Source organism: Panthera onca, chromosome B1 (assembly GCF_046562875.1).
Source record: "Panthera onca isolate mPanOnc1 chromosome B1, mPanOnc1 haplotype 2, whole genome shotgun sequence".
Lineage (NCBI taxonomy): Eukaryota > Metazoa > Chordata > Mammalia > Carnivora > Felidae > Panthera > Panthera onca.
In genome coordinates this window covers 30,293,624-30,314,356 of record NC_138342.1, presented here as the reverse complement: position 1 = coordinate 30,314,356, position 20,733 = coordinate 30,293,624, and the positions used below count along the sequence as shown (strand labels likewise).

At 37.0% G+C, this 20,733-nt stretch overlaps 1 long non-coding RNA gene across 1 annotated transcript; it reads right to left on the bottom strand.

The window, feature by feature from the left end:
- Nucleotides 1–367: 367 nt before the first annotated feature.
- LOC144616050 (uncharacterized) lies at nt 368–12,908 on the bottom strand. The gene is made up of 3 exons (XR_013554926.2): nt 12,856–12,908; nt 6,970–7,148; nt 368–471 (listed from the first exon to the last, which is right to left on the bottom strand). It is a non-coding gene; the product is annotated as an uncharacterized LOC144616050 (long non-coding RNA).
- Nucleotides 12,909–20,733: the final 7,825 nt, after the last annotated feature.

Here is a 20,733-nt window from a genome sequence, read left to right as displayed (position 1 = left end):
CAGTTCTATTAATGTTTTAATGAACTACCATATTCTCTCCATAAAAGACCTAGAGGCTCTTGTGTTACAGGCTCTCATTTGATTTCTGATGCTGTGTCTATTATCACAGTAAACATACAGATGCATAAGTTTGTTAAGAAAAGAGCAGTAGAAGGGGGAAAAAAAGGCATCAGGGATTAAATTTTGAAAAGGAACAGATTGCCATGCTTTTTTATTGATGACAGTGATGAGATTTCAGAGTTAATGTCCCAAAGCAATGTCAACAGAGCAGCCCACAGGATAGGAGACGGGGGGTGGGGGTGGGGGTGGGGTGGGGGGGGTGGGGGGGGGTGGGGGTGGGGGTGGGGTGGGGGGGGGTGGGGGGGGTGGTAGGGGTTGGGGGGGTGGCTTCGGTCCAGGGCGCAGGGCTGTCATGTTGCATCTGTGTGAAGTCAGTCCAGGTCCTTGCAAAGCTGGTCACTACAGTGGCAGCTGGAACAAGAAATAAGTGAGGCTGAGAGACTCTGAAGCAATGCAGAAGAGATGTCTGATACACAGTGACTGATGGAAAATTCAGATCCAAATTCGTAGGTAACCAGGGCAGAGAAATATGCCACGCATTTTGTATATTAACTCCATCTGTTTTTAATTTTTTTTTTTGTACCTTTGCACAAACTTGCTCAATTTTTTGTTTGTCCTTGAGGCAAGCAGTGGTCTGCAACTAAAACTAGACGTATAACACTAAGAAAGGAAAGGAAAGAAAAACACTACTGATAAATACTATATTGTATATAGTATGTAAAGGGCAGGCAAAATTCAGTGTTGTATATGGTAAACAAAGAGAAAATTTTACATTTTGATATATTTGAGATATTTGGAATTCTCCCCACACAAACTTCTGGCACCAGGAGCTTCCTTCCCCTCTTATAGTCAAGGATATTTAATATACTGAAAATACCTTTCAGCTTTTACCTTTATATTTCTATTTTAGAAACTGAATCATTTTACTACTTGTGAAATATTATTGAAGTTTTTATTATATGTGTATATGAGGATATAAGTATAAAACTTACGGATACAAATAACATATCCACAGGGAAGGAGATTACATAAACTTTATTCCTTACTACTCCGATAAAACATGAAGTTGATGTTTGTATCATTTATTCTAATTGGCCTAGTGTATATCTTAATGTATTACATTAAATAGAAAACCAGTTGCACTTAAATAATGGAACTGTCCTCATTAACAATGATCCAGAGAAGAAATTACATTTCATCAATTAGTTCTGCAGTTATTCCTAGGAAATGTAAGCTATTGCTGTGTGGGATTTTTTGCATATTTAAATATTTATGATTGGTTTATAAATATTTATACTACAATAATTCTGTGGATTAAAAGTAAATGAAAACCTACTATAAATGGATACTAGGATTGACAATTAAGTGAATGGATGGTGGGTGGTAGGTGCCAGGTTTCTTGCTGTTGTAGTAGAAGGTAACAGATAAGCAAGGAGAAAGGCCTAGAATGATCCATGTAGTACTGTATTAGAGTTGGACACAGTAGAATGAACCTATTTAGCTGAACATAGATTCAAATGGTTACATATGGAAATATGTATAGGTATGTGTCCATACATAGGATAGTATATACACACGTTGTGTCCTTTCTCCCTCAGCTAGAAGCAACTCACTAGCACTGAGCACAACTGGTGACCTATCCTGGTTGCTAAAAGCATTCTCAAGGAAAGGATCCAGGGCTCCTGGAGTTCTTGGAGAAAGGGTTGATAATCACACTGGGGCAGGAATTGTACAAGATGAGACTGGAGCATTTTGTGGTGTCAGAGAGTGTAAGGAAATGCTAATTTCTTTAAAGTTTGTTTAATGTTTATTTTTTTTATTTTGAAAGAGAGAGAGAGAGAGAGAGGGAGAGAGCATGAGTGGGGGAGGGGCAGAGAGAGAGAGAAAGAAAATCCCAAGCAGGCTCCATGCTGCCAGTGTGGAGCCCAATGCAGGGCTTGAACCTGGGAACTGTGAGATCATAATCTGAGCTGAAATCAAGAGTCAGATGCTTAACCGACCTAGCCACCCAGGCACCCAAGGAAATGCTAATTTTTTTTAATAAAAAGCAAAATCTTTGATGGGAGTATGTTAAAGGGACATAGGAGTCAAATGAAAAAGCTTCAAATGGCAAAAGCTGAGCAACAAAACACAGTCGTATTCGATTCTAACCCTAAGTACAAAGTAGGTATCCATGAGTTCCATACTAATATAAATAAATAAGACTATAGTTCCACACTTTAAGTGTTATGGGTTGAATTGTGTCCCCAAAACTTCGTATGGTAAGGTGCTAGCTCCCAATACCTCAGAATTTGACTTTATTTGGGAGTAGAGTCATTGTAAATGTAATTAAGATGAGATTCTACTGGAGTAAGGTGGGCTTCTAATCTAACATGACTAGTGTCCTTTCAAAATCAGGAAAATTGGACAAGATACAAACACAGTGAGAAAACAAAGTGAACATGAAGGAAGACATGTGGACAATAATCATAGAGCAAATTTTCCTTCATCACCCTCAAAGGAGGACACCTTGCTGACTCCTTAATCTTGGACTTTCTTGCCTCCAGAACTTTGAAACATTATATTTCTGATATTTAAGCCAACCAGTTAGTGGTAGTTTGTTATAACAGCCCTAGCAACCTAATACAGTGACTTCCATTCAAAGCGTAAGAGTATGGAAAGAGAAAAAAAGTAACTTTACAGTGGAGAACCCTGACAAACACTGTCTCAGCCAGGTGATGAGGGTTGCCATCAACAGTTTTAAGTCACACTGATCATATTTACCCTTAATATGATGTGATGAAAAGTGCACTTAGTCATCCTCACAAAATCCTATAACCCCATTCTACTCCTAAGAAAAAAGTCAGACAAGTCCCAATTAGGGACATTCTACAAAATACCTACGGGCACCTGGATGGCTAAGTCTGTTGGCCACCAACTTCGGCTCAGGTTATGATCTCACAGCTCCTGAATTCGAGCCTTGCATCGGGCTCTGTGCTGACAGCTCAGAGCCTGGAACCTTCTTCAGATTCTGTGTCCCTCTCTCTGCCCTCCCCTGCTCACATTCTGTCTCTCTCTCTCTCTCTCTCTCTCTCTCAAAAGCAAATAAACATTAAAGGAAAAAATTAAAAACAAAAAAACCCCCAAAAACCTAACCAGTATTTTCCCAGATTATCAAAGTCATCAAAATCAGGGAAAGTTGGAGGGACTGTCAAAGCCAAGAGGAGCCTGAGCAGACATGATGACTAAATATAATGTGGTGTTCTGAATGGAATCCAAGAACAAAAAAAGGGCATCAGGTTGAAAGTAAGGAAGTTTGAATAACTTATGCACTTTAGTTAATAATATATCAATATGAATTATAACAAGTCTATCATATAAGATGTTGACAATAGGGAAAAGCTGGGTATGGGTTATATAAGAAATCTCTGTATTCTCAACTTTTATATAAATCCAAAACTGTTCAAAAATAAAATGTTTATTTAAAAAATAAATGAAAGAAATGGATCAGTCTCACATCTGGTAACATCCTTAAAATGCATAAAACAAAGTAATGTGAAATACAGGTATATTTTACATGAAATTCAGTTCGCAATAATTCCCAACATGGTTATAAAAGCTAAAATGCACATTAAATAAAAAATAGTGTGATCATAAATTATTGACATAAATTGTTCAGTTCAGTGATGCAGAATGTATATTTCAAGCACAATCTCCAACAGTTTTTTAATCCTTTCAAAACTATACCTAATAAATTGTTTTCCCTGTCAGTTTATGAGGAATCATAATATTCTTTGATGTATTATTCTCAGACAGTCACATAAACAACTTGGGGTTCATTTCAGTTGAACAATTTTTTTTATGTTCTGCAGTAATGACTTAAAGGAGCAGAGTCAAGATTTATCAGTAATCTTTTTATCTTTTGTATGATAAGCAAAATCAAACGTGTCTAGGGATTTGGGGCAGACTTGCTCTGTCATCCCTTTCCTTGTCAATTTCAAGTTATCACTTCTTAAAATGAACAGAAGTCAAGTAGACCATTTGGAAAAGCATCTGAGGCAATGAAATACTGAGTCGTGTGTGGCATATTAATTTTCCCAATAGGACAGCACTTCTTTTTTTCTTTCATTTTTAGCTTCTCCTCTATGTGTGGAGACATTAAGATCTACTCTTGGGGCACTTGGATGGCTCAGTCGGTTAAGCATCTCCAACTGTTGATTTCAACTCAGGTCGTGATCTCATGGTTCATGAGATCAAGCCCTGCATCAGGCTGCACGCTGATGGTGTGGAGTCTGCTTGGGGTTTTCTCCCTCCTTCTCTCTTTGTCCCTCCCCCGCTTGTGCTTTCTCTCAAAATAAATAAACATTAAAAAAAAAAAAAAAAGATCTACTCTCTCTTAGCAACTTTCAAGTATATAATATAATCACTATGTTGTACGTTACATCCCCAAACCTTATTTATCTTATAAGTGAAAGTTCATATCCTCTCACCGACATTCTCTCCATTTCCTCCACTGCCAATCCTTGGCAACCACCATTCAACTCTCCATTTCTAAGTTCAGTTTTAATCCCCTGCTTTTTTGTAAGTTCATGTTATGTCACTTCAGATTTACAAAAGACCTACATTAGTACCTGTTTTCACTAACTGCAAGAAATATGAAGAGGATTTTTGTTTTTACCAAAAAAAGTGAAAAGCAAAACCTGGGTTCAGTATTTGTTTTGCAGGGAGCCACACTGGGGGCTTGGCTGAGCAGTGAGAGGGATCCACCAAGCTCCTTCCTAGGAACCTCACTCAACATCTCAGCATCAAGCCACCATAGCTTTGAACTGTGTCTGTGAGCATCTGTGCTTTATCTCAGTTTATTTTGTGCGTCTATTTGCAGGATTTATCTGAAGGTATCGGGAAAGCCTAAGAGAGATTATTTTTTAGGTCTGGGAATGCTCAAAATTTTTCCATATGAATTAATGATAATCACTTCTTCACTTTATGCTGCTTTAGTTTATGAATGTATCATAAGAATACTCTACATGCAGATGGCAGGGGAAACCTATATAAGTAAGATCATGTAATATTTGTCTTTTGCTGTCTGCCTCATTTCATTTAGCATGATGCCCTCAAGACCCATCTGTGTTGTCACAAATGGCAGGATTTCCTTCTTTTTTAATGCTGAATCGTATTCCATTATACACAAATGAACACACATACAAAATACACATACAGACTACATTTTCTTTATCCATTCAGGTTGCTTTCATGTCTTGGCTATTGTGAACAAGGCTGTAGTGAATGGGGGCGGTACAGATATCTCTTCAAGATAGGGACAATAATTCTCAAAAAGAGATTATAAATACTTTTACTGAAAATTCTGTGGTAATAAATAATTGCCGTCTTCTTCCCACTTTATTCATAATCAGCGTTCTTTTTTTTTCAGTTTATTTATTTTGAGAGAGAGAGCGGTGTGAGCAGGGGAGGGGCAAAGAGAGAGAGGAGAGATTGAATCCCAAGTGGGTTCTATGCTGTCAGCACTGAACCCAAAGTGGGGCTGTATCTCACAAACCCTGAGATCATGGCCACCCAGGCGCCCCAGCATTCATTTCTTGTTGATGAATCAACCCAAGTTAAACCAGTGGAAGATGTGTCAATTTGAATGTTTTGGAATAAGAGAGTTATTATAGGAAGTAGACCTTAGACAATTGTTGGAAAATATAGATCCAGAAAAGGGGTTGGATCAGAGGTTGAGTCACCAACCAGTAAATCAGAGAAACTACGTACTACCAGTGATAGATTAGAACCATAAAAGGTGAGCTTGTGGAGAAGCCTATGAGAAGCCATTGCTTCTAAATAGCTATTGAATCAATGAGTCCACAGCCAAGTGCCTGGGGAGAGCCAAGGTCACTGTTGGCCCTGGCCAGGAGTCTGGAGACCTCATTGGATAAAGAGCAAGCACCTAAGTGAATGCCTGTCACCATATATGATTGGGAACAGACCTTCAGAGAATAATAGATGCTGCTTTATTTCTGCATTCCAAGTGCACATATGTCATTTTGATGAACTCTAATTTGAAAGAATATAAGGAAATATAGCTCCTAGCCTAATGAAGTTCACTACAGTAAATGTCACATGTATACTCTGTCCTTGTAAAAAATCAGATAAAGCTATGAAGTGTGTCTGTGCTTAAAATCTTAGTTTACTTATGTTCAGGATATTAGAACACATCTTTGGCTTTTTTTAAAGGTTTTGGATTCTAGTTAGTTAACATACAGTGTTATATTAGTTTCAGGTGTACCATATAGTAATTCAACAATTCCATACATTACCCTGTGCTCATTATGACAAGTGCAGTCCTTAATCTTCATCATCTATTTAACCCTTCCCCCCACCCCCTTTCCCTATGGTAACCATCAGTTTGTTCTTTATAATTAAGAGTCTGGTTTTTTTTGTCTCTTTGTCTCTTATTTTTTTTCCTTTTGCTTATTTGTTTTGTTTCTTAAATTCCATATATGAGTGGAATCATATGGTATTTGTCTTACTCTGGCTTATTTTACTTAGTATTGTACTCTCTAGCTCCATCCATGTTGTTTCAAATAGCAAGATTTTATTCTTTTTATGGCTTAATAATATTCCATTATATATATAAATATATAAAACTTCTTATCCATTCATCTATCAATGGATACTTGAGCTATTTCCATATCTTGGACATTGAAAATAATGCTGCTATAAACATAAAGGTGCATGTATCCCTTTTAATTAGTGTTCTTGTATTCTCTGGGTAAACACTCAGTAGTGTGATTGATTGTTGGATCATAAGGTAGTTCTATTTTCAATTTTTTGAGGAATCTCCCTACTGTTTTCCAGAGTGGCTGCACCAATTTGCATTCCCACCAACAGTGTAAGAGGTTTCCCCTTTCTCCACATCTTTGTCAGTACCTCTTGTTTCTTGTGTTGTTGATTTTAGCCATGCTGACAGGTGCGAGGTAATATATCATTGTAGTTTCGATTTGCATTTTCCTGATGATAAGTGACGATGAGCATCTTTTCATGTGTCTGTTGGCCATCCAGATATCTTCTTTGGACAAAGATGGCACAAAGAAATCAGATGTTCCATGCTCATGGATTGGAAGGACAAATATAGTTAAAATGTCTATATTACCTGAAGCAATCTATACATTTAATGCAATCTCTATCAAAACACCAATAGCATTTTTCACAGAACTAGAACGAACAATCCTAAAATTTGTGTGGAACTACAAAAGACCCCAAACTGCCAAAGAAAACTTGAAAAAGAAATGCAAAGCATCATATTCTGGATTTCAAGTCATATTACAAAGCTATAGTAATCAGAGCAATATGGTCCTGGCAAAAAAATAGACACATAGATCAATGAAATAGAATAGAAAATCCAGAAATAAACCCGTAGTTATATGGTCAATTACTTTTTGACAAAGCAGTAAAGAATATCCTGTGGAAAAAAGAGAGTCTCTTCAACAAATGGTGTTGGGAAAACCAGACAGCAACATGCAGAAGAATGAAACTAGACCATTTTCTTATACCATACACAAAAATAAGCTCAAAATGGACTAAAGGCCTAAATGTGAGGCAATAAAAATCCTAGAAAAGAACACAGGTAGTAATTTTCCTGACATTGGCTATAGCCAACTTCTTTCTAGGTACGTCTCCTGGGGCAAGGAAGACAAAATAAAAAATAAATTATTAGGACTACATCAAAATAAAAAGCTTCTTGTTGGAATGAGCACTGGGTTTTATACGTAAGTGATGAATCACTAAATTCTATTCCTGAAACCATTACTACAGTATATGTTAACTAACTTGGATTTAAATTTAAATAAATAAATAAAGTTAGTAAATAAAAAAAATAAAAATAAATAAAAAGCTTCTGCAAAGTGAAGGAAACAATCAACAAAACTAAAAGGCAAACTATGGAATGGGAGAAGATATTTGAAAATGACATATCTGATTAAATATACATCCAAAATATATGCAAACTATATACACAAAATATGCAGTATATAAATATATAAAAATATCAACACTCAAAAAACAAATAATCCAATTTTAAAATGGGCAGAACACATAAACAGACATCTTTGGCCTTTTAAGTACCAGAATGCATCCTCTTTTAGACAACTGAATGGACCTAGATAATGTTATGTTTAGTGAGGACCATACACATTGAGATCTCACAATACTGCCGTTTCATGAATGTTCTCATCAAAAAGGTAAGAAAGAAAATAAGAAACACTACTGGAGCTGCTATGACCATGTGAATGTCTGAGTGAAATCAGCAGATATACCTGTGGGCAAAATACTATTATGTAGTGGAAATGTCTATGGATAGATCAGAGGACACGAAGGCAAATTAGTAGCCTGCAGTTAGAAGTGGAGGGCCGAGGAAGTCCCAGAACACAAACTGGTATCGTCAGAGACAACATCAACAGTGTGTAAACGCTATGACTATGTTGATCATCATAGACTTCAGATAGGCTGTGACTGCAGCTTAGCTCCTTTGCTTCCTGGTTACTGGACCCTGATCAGTCCTGCTAAGCCTTACTTTTTTCATTCTAGAATTGTATAAAACTTGCCAAAAGAGAAACTATCTCAAAAGTTGTTATTAAGAAGAATAATAAATGTTTGTAAAAACCCAGCACACAATGTCCAGCGTGGAGTAAGTCCTCCATAAACATAAGCTCAGTGCAGGCAGGAATTTTTATCTGCTTTGTTCATTAGTAAATCCTCAGCATCAGGCACTTAGCCTTTAAGATAATTAATTAATTAATGGCGTCTGCTTGTATTGCTGTTTTGTATTTGTTGTGAATGTGAGGTGATGAGGTGGACAATATTCCTAAGAACAGATATCACATTTTTTTAAATCTTCAACCCACCTAGGTGTTTAAAGGAGTTTAGAGGAGATAGATTTGCTGTTGGATTTTCGATATAACGGGGTCTCTACATTCTGAGTGGAGTCAGTCTTTTTTTTAACATTCTTATTCCTCAAGAGCACTCCCCACCAAAAACCCTTCACATGAATGCTCTCTTAAAGGCTTGTGGTGGTCACTTTAGATTTTTACTTCTGACCTCGGGCACTGTAGCATCTCTTTGCTGAACAAAATGCTGTTATTTCCCAGCTCTCAGAAGCTATTTTATAACACTTGCAGTCATGTGTCATGCTGCCTTCTTTTTTTTTCCTGTTAGCTCCTAGGAATAGCAAATGCCATCGTTGTTTCATGTTACCCTTGCAATATCTTGCATATAAAGTGGGGACAGAGTGTGCCATTCTAAAGGCTACAGCCACTTCTACAGTCTGGGGTGAATGTCAACATCCTCCCTTTGCCCTTATAGGGAGTGGCGAACTGAAAATGCACATGATTCTGATAGAGCTGTTGCTGTGTATGTAATCACGCAAAAGGCTCTGCTTAGTTTGAATTGAGTTAGTCTTTGCAGACATTTTTCTGTTTTTAAGATACATGGATTCTCTCTGGTAAGGACAAGTAGTGAGGGTGAAATTAAAAGCTGAGAGAAAAATGAATTCACCCCAAAGAGAGAGTCAAGCCCCAAGTTGTTCCAAGTAATATGGAAATAAGCCAGCACCTGAGAAAGATGTGACTCAGAAGAACTTGAATCAAAGAGAACAGCCAATACATTAGAGAAAGAACATTATCAGAGAGCCAATTTTTAACCTTTTCTTTTCTACATTACAGTTTCCTTCCGTTTAAGACAAACTCCCTGGTCAAACTGCCTGTTACTAAAGCCTGAATTAATCACTTATTAGTTACATGTCTTTGGGGAGTTCATATATCCTCTCAATGCTTCAGTGTTTTATCTAGAAAATGGGGATAACGGCTGTGTCATAGGATTGGTGGGATAATTAAGTGACTACACACACACACACACACACACACACACACACACACACTAGTGTCTCGTCCTAGCAAGTGCTGACTATGAGGTTGTTATTATTATCAGCAATGTGGTTATCCCCAAGAGCTAATAAATTCTTAAACATGAGAGCATTGCTCTAGCTGTGTTTAGGCACCTTCGTCCATGTTTTGGGGTGAAGCATGCTCAGGAATAAGAAAGTAGTGAGAGACAGCTGGAGGTATTCTGTAAGGGAGAAAAAGCAGTGACAAGCAAGACAAGGTGGCTTTTGAGGACACATAAGGAGTGATCTCAAAAAAACTTGGGAAGAGAATTAGACTTTCTAGAATTAGACTCCTATATTCAGTATGGGAGTTCACATATTGTTGTATGTATATTTAAAGTAACAAATACACTAGAGGCCTAGAGAACTTTGGACACTAAGGTTTTATTATTTTAATTAAGATTTATTTATGTCACAAACATTATTTATTGATCACCTGTGTGAGCCTGACACTTTAGTAAGTGTTGCACATACAGCTAGAACTTAGCTTTGTGGGGGAGAAACATAATGAGCAAGTAAACAGATATATACAAGATATTTACAAATCATGATAAGGTCAGTGAAAGTGCATAATGATAGAGAGTAATTTCTGAGTACATATTAAGGTTATCAGGAAAGGATTTTCCTTTTTTTTTTAAACTTTTGTTCATTTTTGAGAGGGGGAGGGGCAGACAGAGGGGGACAGAGGATCCAAAGTAGGCTCCACGTTGACAGCAGAGAGCCCAATGCAGGGCTCAAACTCAGGAACCATGAGATCATGACCTGAGCCAAAGTCAGATGCTTAACCGACTAAGCCACCAGGTGTCCCTATCAGGAAAGGATTTTCTGGAAGGAAAAAAAAAAGACTTTAGCTGAAATGTAAAATATGTAAAAGAGAAAGTCAATAAAAAGCCAAGAAAATAGTTAACCAGGCAGAAGGAATAGCAGTGCAAGTTCCTGAAGCACAAGAAAAGCTCGATTTCAGGATACAGAAAGGAAGCCAGTCTGGTTGGAATTCGGTGTGGCAGGAAGGGTGGTAGGAGATGATGCAGCCAAGAAAGACAGAATCCAAGTCAGATTCAACCTGGAATATAAGGGTAAGGATTGTGGATTGTGTTCTAAAATAAAGAGAAATCATTCATAGGTTTTAAGTGGGGAAATGAAATAATAGGCTTTATGATGTAAAAATACTGTAGATGAATTTTACATATTTCTAAAGCAAATCTCTCCACCTTTGCCTTCGATCAAGATGTCAAGTTTTCCTCTCTAGCGGATTTTTCCAAGCAACACACAGATACACTGATTTTTTTTCCCCTTCCATCTTTAAAAAACAAACAAAAAAACTATCAACCTTCTTCCTACTTCAGTTATCATCTTATTTCCCTCATTTACTTTACCTTATAAAGAAAGAAAATAACTGAATGGGAGAATATATTTGCAAATAATATATCTGCTAAAGGGTTAGTATCCAAAATATATTTTAAAAAACTTATGTAACTCAACACCAAGAAAAACAAAATCCCACTAAATTATGGGCAGAAGACATGAACAGACATTTCTCCAAAGACAGAGATGGCCAACAGACACATGAAAAGATGTTCAACATCACTTATCATTAGGGAAATACAAATGCAAACTATAATGAGATATATCACCTCACAACAGTCAAATGGCTAAAATAAAAAAAATACAAGAAATACATGTTGGTGGTGATGTGGAGAAAAAGGAACAGTCTGTCATTGTTGGTGGGAATGCAGACTGGTGCAGCCACTGTGGAAAATATTAGGGAGGTTCCTCATAAAGTTAAAAATATAAATACCATATGATCTAATAATTCCACTACTGGATATTTAGCCAAAGAATATGAAAACACTAATTTGAGAAGATACATGCACCCCTATGTTTATAGCAGCATTATTTACAATAGCCAAATTATGGAAGCAGCCCAAGGGTCCATTGACAGATCAATGATAAAGAAGATGTGGTATATATACATATATATGTGTGTGTACACACACACACACAGGAATATTACTCAGCCATAAAAAAGAATGAAATCTTGCCATTTGTAATATCATTGATGGATCTAGAGGATATAATGCTAAATGAAATAAGTCAGAGAAAAAAAAATACCATAGGGTTTCACTTACATGTAGAATTTAAGAAACAAAACAAAGAAAGAAGAGACAAACCAAAAAACACTCTTAATTATAGAGAACAAACTGATGGTTACCAGAGGGAAGGTGGGTGGGGATGAAATAGGTGATGGGAATTAAGATTGCCCTTTTCATGATAAGCACTGAGTAATGAATTGCTGAATCAGTACATTGTATGCATGAAACTAATGTAACATTGTATGTTAACATGATAACTATACTAGAATTAAAATTAAAAAGAAAATGACTTGAAAGTTGTCTGTACTCTCTGCAGTTTAGCTACTTCCATTCTCTCTCTCTTTTTTAACTGAATCATGCATCACTGACACACAATGTTATATTGGTTTCAGGTGTATAACATAATGATCCAACAATTCTAGGAGTGCCTGGGTGGCTCAGTAAGTTAAGCACTTGGCATTTGATTTCAGTTCAGGTCATGATCTCATGGTTCCGGAGATTTTGCCCCATCGGGCTCTGTGCTCTGTCAGTATAGAGCCCGCTTGGATTCTCTCTCTCTTCCTCTCTCTCTGCCCCTCCCCTATTCTTTCTCTCTCAAAATAAATAAGCTTAAAAAAATAATGACACAACAATTCTATACATTACTCAGTGCTCACTATGTTAAGTATAGTCACCATACAACATTATTGCAATATTATTGACTATATTCTTTATGCTGTACTTTCCATTCCTGTGATTTATTTTAGAACTGATAGTTTATACCTCTTAGTCCCCTTCACTCACCTTCTCTCAATCTCAATCTGAGTAGATTTTCAACTGCACCACTCTGCTCTTTGTCATGGTCGTCAATGACATCACTGAAGCTACTTTGTCTGTTCTCAGGCTTTGTCTCAGTTGACCTATTAGCATCCTTTGCCATTGTTTATGCCATCTCCTTCTAGAAACCTCTTCATCATTGGCTCCCAGGATACCACACTCTCCTGGTATCCCTCCCACTTTTCTGGATCTTCAGCCACTTTTGATGGTTCCTTCTCATTCTCTAAATGTTGGCATCTCCTGTACCGTTTCTGTGTTCTATATAGAGAATATATTCTCTATTCTGTTCTATATATTCTACTTTTTCTATTCAACACTCATTTCATTATTTGATCCATTCTCATGGTTTTTAAATATCATCTGTACTCTGAGGTCTCTCACATTTATATCTCCATCTTGGACCTCTAACCCTGAACTTCAGACCCTCATATATAACTGTCTACTTCACAACTGTGATGTCTAATAGGCATCTGAAACTTAATATGTTACAAACATTGCTCCTGCTGTCCATCTCCCTCAAAAGAAACAGCTCCATTTCTATCAGTGGTAGCCTCATTATTTCAGTTGTGTGAGCCAAAAACTCGAGGTCATTTTTTGATACCTTTTCTCTTTCTTCATCCAATTTATTGGCAAAATATATTCACGGTTTCACTAGTTATTACCTACACTGCTACTACCCTAAAAAAATCACCATCATCTCTTTCTTGCCTGCTTACAACTAGCTCCTAACAGATATCTCTAGTTTTGTTTGTGTCCTCCTAAATATATTCCAAATACAGCAGCCACAGTAGTATTTTTTAAACAAAACTCATGTCATATCAATCCTCTCGTGACTTTAGTGGCTTCAGTGGCTTCCCTTAGCACTAAAAAGCCAAAGTTCTTTGTTTTCCTGTAAGTTAGAATGCCATGCATGATCTGACCTTTTTGGAAATCTCTAAATACGTGTTCCTCATTTACTTTTCTCCAACCATTATGAGTCCCTTGCAGTTTTTCAAATATTCCAGGCAATGTTTATACTTCAAGGGCTTTGTACCCGCTCTTTGCACTGAGTGGACAGTTCTTCACATAGACATTCGCATGGATAGTTCACTAGCTTGATACAGACAGTTATCAGTCAGAAAACATTAAGAATATAAAATGAAATGTCTTGATGAAAGACATTAAGCCTTTTAACAGAGAATATTCAATGTAGAATTGGTGAAGCAGGTGTTGAAGGACAGGAACAGCCAAAGGTAACAGTAAGGTTAACACTAGATATAAAGGCAGGAGGCAGCTAATACCTCTACAACTAGAAGAAACAAATGCAAGGGCGCAGAGTTCTCAGAATCTAATAGCTCAGGGGAGTGGACATGGAGTCAAGGCTCAGACATCTGAAGAGGGGACACAGATCAGTTGGTTTGGGGACCTTGGGAGTTCAGAGGAGTCCTATAAGGCTTGGTCTCGTATCTCAGAGGAAGAACTGTTGCCTATCTGCATCGATGCCTCAGAGGATCGATCCAATGAAGTACCTGGAGAACTGAGACCTGGTTCTCTGAGATGGGAGCTCTCAGGAATCAGAATGAGACTGATTCTAAAAGTGCCAATAAAAGTTAAGGACTGGAATCAACTATTTCTTCCAGGGTGAAAGGGCCATTTCTAGAGTGATGCTGACAGGAACAGAAAGCAAATAGGAAAAAAAGAAATCCCCCTTTCCTACTGCCACATTTCAGTCTCTTCCTAGTGAACTCTACTGGAAGAAATGGTAAGAAACCAGCTGACAATGGAAAAAATATAGCTTGCAGAGTCCCAAACATCATATGCAGCATATAGAATCAGAATCACTTATTTCTGGACTCTGTGGAATGTCTGATTCAGTGGACCTCAAATAAACACCAAAAATCTATGTTTTTAAGGCATCCAATTGAAGTTCAGCTAGATTTGGAAAACACCGATCGGGCAAACATTTCGTTTTGTAATGAGGAAACTGAGCAAGAGAAACGGGTCTTATGGTCTGTGATGTTTATTTTATGTGTCAGTCTCACCGGGCTATGGGGTTCCCAGATATTTCTGGATGTTTCTGTGAGGATGTTTTGGGATGAGTTTAATATTGAAATTGGTAGCCTGAGTGAAGCAGACGGGCCTCAGCAATGTGGACGTGCCGCGTCCAATCAGTTGTTCTATTCAGGCCCAGATATAACAGAAAGGCTGACCTCTCCTCAAATAAGAGGAAAATCCTCCTTCCTGAGTGCCTTTGAGCGGGCACATTGGCTTTTTCCTGCCTTTAAACCATAACTGAAACAACAGCTCTTCCTGAGTCTCAAGCCTGAAGGGTTTGGGACTAAATCTATACCATTGGCTCTCCTAGTTGTCGGTTCTTTATACTTGGACTAGAACTACACCATGAGCTCTCTTGAAGCTCCAACTAGCTAAATGCAGATATTGGAACATGTCAGTCTCCATACATGTATGATCTAATTCTCGTAGTACATCTTTCTGTATATACATCCTATTAGTTCTGTCTCTCTGGAAAATCCTAATAGTCTGTAACTCTGACATTCTGACTAAATGCAATATATAATATATTAATTATTAATTAATAATAAGTAAATATTAATTAATATTAAATATTAGATATTAATGCTAATAATATTAAATATTAACTATTAATATAATATGTATTAAATATATAATATATGTATGAAGACCTAATAAGAATACTATCCTAAAAATTTGCCGCCAACAGTCACTGCTTGCTTAGCATGGAGCATTTGGTCTTCCATTATTGGTTTATTGACCCACTGAATATAAACTCTGTGTTTCACATTAGCTTGAATGAAAACATAATCACATATATTAGATCATAGTGATTCATTGCATTTTTTTCCCAAATATTTAGGAGATGGCCAATAAGGTAACACAAAACCTAGCTCTTAACCCAATGATGTCTATCAAGTTGCTAAGGATCTTGAAGAGAAAGGTAATAGTAAACTCCTAAACTATGGGAATGATGTAAAGCTTTAAATGTAGCTGACAGCAAAGGGGAAAAATGGATTAAACATAATCTGCAGGGAGGTGGGGTGGGAATTTATTCAGAACGAACAATGTAGGATTCAATATGAAGAAAAGTCCCATATGAATGTAGTATTAAATGAAGAAAAAAAATCCAGTAAGATATGAGCAACCTTAGACCAGGAAGTGACTGTCCTTTTCCATGTGTCTGTGGAAAAGCTTCTCTTTCTGAAGTTTTGTTGGGGAATAATAGCATTTCTTCTGTATAAACCACATGTCATAAATCTATATGATTTATTTTTTTAAATACCCAGACCATTAATCAAAGAAACAAAATCGATGCTAATGAAAGCCATTCTAAATTTATCCTGTCCTCCATACATAGCATACTTACTAAACTATAAAGTCTAGCATACCAATGGAGAATAATTAGAACAGCTATATTTTAAAGTTAAGGTACAAATCTAGGAATATCTGTTTAGTTATTTTCCTGATTGCTTCTCTTCTCCCAAAGGTATTATATATCTGATTCTTTCTCTTTCCCTTGAGTATATTAAAAATATTAACTATTTTTATTAAACTTATTATTTCTTAAAAAAATGGGGATGCTTCTCAGTGTTATAAACCTTTGGGAATTTTTCTTTGAGTTTCATACACTATTGTTATTCTACTGACAACAATAAGCAGAAAAACACATGCACAGGACTTTGCATGACATCTGCTGGTTAAGAGTGTACATGATACAAATGTTCATTTTTTTTTTTTTCCAAATACATCAGTGGATAACTTCCCCAAGGCTACCCATGTAAGGACAATTCTCACAGGACTGGGAGGCTCCCTTTCACCCAGAGTGTCCCATAGACACATTCTTTATTTTTTTTTAAGTTTCTTTCTTTCTTTCTTTCTTTCTTTTTTTTAGAGGGAGAGAGCATAAGCAGGGAGGGAACAGAGAGAGAGAGAGAGAGAAAGAGAGAGCGAAATCCCAAGAAGGTCTGTACTGGCAGAGCCCAAAGAGGCTCAATCTCAAGAACTGTGAGATCATGACCTGTGCTGAAATCAAGAGTTGAATGCTTAACTGACTAAGCCACCTAGGCACCCCCACCTAGATCCAGTCTTTATACCACAGTTTCATTTTACACAAATAAATATTAATAAATAAGGAAAGAGAGTTTGGGACATCCTAATGGCACTTCTTATCTCATTATTTTCTGAAAACTATGGCATTTCTTCTGAAATATTAGCCTATCTAACTGGCAAATGAAGCTGGCTTAAAAGTTAGTGAATGACCTGGGTACCTGGGTGGCTCAGTCGGTCAACTGTCTGATTTTGGCTCAGGTCATGATTTCATGGCTGGTGGATTTGAGCCCCACATCAGGCTCTGTGCTGACAGCTTAGAGCCTGGAAGCTGCTCCAGATTCTGTATCTGCCCCCGCCCCCGCCCCTTCCCCGCTCGCACTCTGTCTCTCTGTATCTTAAAAATAAATAAACATTAAAAAAATTTTAAATAAAAAAAGTTAGTGAATGAGTGAATGCAGGCAGTGAGTTCTAGTAACACAGGAATGTGGGAGGGTTGACAACTTGTAAGAGATCAACAGTGATCTGTAGCCCTCATCAGCCCAATGTGTTTAACATTACCTTTCATTTTACTACTAGAAGATTATATCTTCCCTCTATTAATATGTAAATAATATAATGGATACATTTGCAACATAATTTGAATTATTTTTATGCTGGTAACTCTCCATTTGCCTCAGATCCAGTCCCTGAACTCTGCAGTCCCAGGTTATGATCACAGCAGGCTGTATCAGTCAGGCTCCCTTGCTGTCTGGCTTCTTAGTCTGGCCAATGGGAGGCACCAGCATGAGAACAGGTGACAGGAGGAGGTAGATTATCATGGTCTTTTTCCTTACTGCCTCCCTGCTTGGGTTCTGGGTCTTTGGCAGGAGCTGCGTCTCTCCTTGAGCATAGCTCCTTATCCAAAGCCTCTTCCTTTAGGATTCAGGAACTTGTCATTGTTAGTTCTGAGTTCCCTCACCATCCTTGGTTATGCCCGTAGCTTTAATCATGCCTCTTTAAGTAGTGGCTTCAATAATGGCTGTTTATTTAAACCTTATCTTTATTTGCCCGGACCTTGAATAATCTCTTTTTAAAAGAGACCCACTTTACATAAAGGGGAAGAAGCATAAGAAGGATAAGAGGAATATAAGAAGGAAGAAGGGCAATAAAAGGTCAAGAGGCTACAAAGGTGGACACAATACTGATTTTATTTGGCCATGGGCTTTCCCAAAATGGTGACATTTGGTTATGTGAAAGTCTCTACCCTTCAAATTAATGTTCTGTGCCTGGAATAATTTTTGTGTATTGCTCTATTAGCACTTAAGCTCCATGAGAGCCTGGTAGTTTTGGGGGTTTTTTGTTGTTGCTTTTTTATTGTTTTGTCCACTAGTAACCAACTGTCTAGAGCTGAGCTCATAGTAGCTCATCAGTATGTATTTATTAAATTGAAGAAGTAACTATTATTTTTTGAATGCATAAATTAATAGATGGATGGATGGATGAATAATCACTGACTGACTCTCTATTTTCTTCAAATGGCCTGCATATCCTTGGATACTATCCTACTTCTTGAGGACACAGTGGTATATCCTAAGGTCATGCTTAAGAAAAACAGGGGACTCTGAAGAAATGAGCTGTAATAAGCAAGGGTTCTACGTAAATACATTTAACCTAGTAAATACATTATACAGCAATAAAACAATAAATTAAACTTCCTGGTTACTGCAAAGATTAAAAACATGCTTATTTATTAATTACAATGGAAAGTTTTATGAAGATAATTGAATCTCCTGTCTTTTGGTTAAGTTACTTCTCTATGTTTCTATTCATGTATTTAACAGGATGCAGCAGAATATAATGGTTATGAACAGTGATGTGCTAATAAGTGTTTAACACAGTCTCTCCAAGAGCAAAACATGAAAGCCAATTTATTCCATTTACTGATTTCTGTAGTGTGAATACTGCCACTAAACTCTTACTTTTACATTGCTGCCATAGCAATTTCTTTCCCATACTGCATCTCATTGACCCTACTTTTGTTTTTACTTCTCTTTCTTTGACTACAGGTGGGAAAGATTCTTCACCTTTAAAGATTCACACAATTAGATAATTTGCCTGGATAAACTAGGATAATCTCCCCAGTGTCCTTAACTTTAATGACATCTACAAATTCCACTTTGCCATGTAAAGTAATGCATTTACAAATTTCAGGGATTAGGATATGGACAACTTTGGGAGACCATTATTCCGTCTAAAACACCCATCATAGCCAGATTCAAGTTACCAATTGGTTCACAAAATTCCTGGTAATCTAACAATGAGCTTGTAAACCAAAAAGAACTAGTTTTTGCTATCAGAACTTTATTATCAGAGCATGAGTTCTAGAGTCAAATGCCTGGATTTGAATCTTGATCCTGCAGTATACCAACTATGTAACTGAGCAACTTACTTCTACATATCTCAATCCCTATCTGCATAATTACAATAAAAAGATAGTATTTCATTGCATATTTGTGAGAATTTATAACAACAAATATAATACATGTAAAGTATGTAATTAGAAAATTTAAGTACAGTACTTGATATATGTTAATTATTATTGTTATATTTGTATAATTTTTTTTCATTTCATCATTGAGATTAAGAGAATAAATATTCCTTATTGCAGTATACTAAAATAGTAAAGCCCCATATATATAGTGATCAAAAAATTGGAGACTCAAAGCACTTGTTTTCTTCCCAAAGAATATGTAATTTATGTTCATAATAATTATTCTAAAATTTATCAAGAGGCTCATGGACCTTCTGAAATTTCAAAGAAAGATGCAATCAATTTGGTAGTGTTGAGTTCCTTCTACTTTATACTAGACAAGTTCTTGGATGCACCGTTATTAAAATTTTCTAGTAACTACACTATCAAGACTCAAGAAGAAAAAAGGACCCTAAAGTAGACAGTAAAATTAGAGTAAAATGGTAGTTTAGCTAGTTTCTTCCTTGGAAGAAAGAACTAGTTCAATATACTAGAGTTTATTCCTCTCAGTTTAGACATGGTGAAATAGGAGGGAGAGGCTGAAGGAGGCAGGGAAGAATACTCTTCCAGGTTCTACGAAATTCTGACAAAACATTATCTTGAGCAAAAGCTAAATTACAACATTCTGCATATTTGACAAGAGGTCAGGGAAATCACCCTCTGTTTCTTGCAAGACTTCTGACTAAATAAAGTTTCCTTAAGGATTTTCCTCAAATATCCAAAATATTTTGTGTCTTTGGAGCCATCACAAGACTTCCAGATGGGGTAAAATTCATTCATTTATTTAATTGTTTAACAAGTACATATTATGAAGATGCAGAAATTATTCATTAAAAAAGCCCGAATAGGACAAGGGATGTATGAGGCTCAGATGGAATATGCAAATGTGCTTATATTCCAGCTGGATCCTAAATCTATTTGACCTAAATGTGGAGAGTGGTTTCTCAGTTACCCAAGGTCATGGAGCGGCATTTATTCTCTGTTCATTCCATGTGACAGATATAGAAATATGTGGGAGAGCTCCCTCTCTCTCTGCCCCTTCCCCACTCATGCTCTGTCTCTCTCTCTCTCTCTCTCTCTCTCTCTCTCTCTGTCAAAAATAAATAAACATTAAAAAAAGGGGGGGGCGTCTGGGTGGTTCAGTCAGTTGAGCATCTGACTTTAGCTCAGGTCATGATCTTGCAGTCCATGAGTTTGAGCCCCGCATCTGGTTCTGTGCTGATAGCTCAGAGCCTGGAGCCTGCTTCGGATTCTGTGTCTCACTCTCTCTC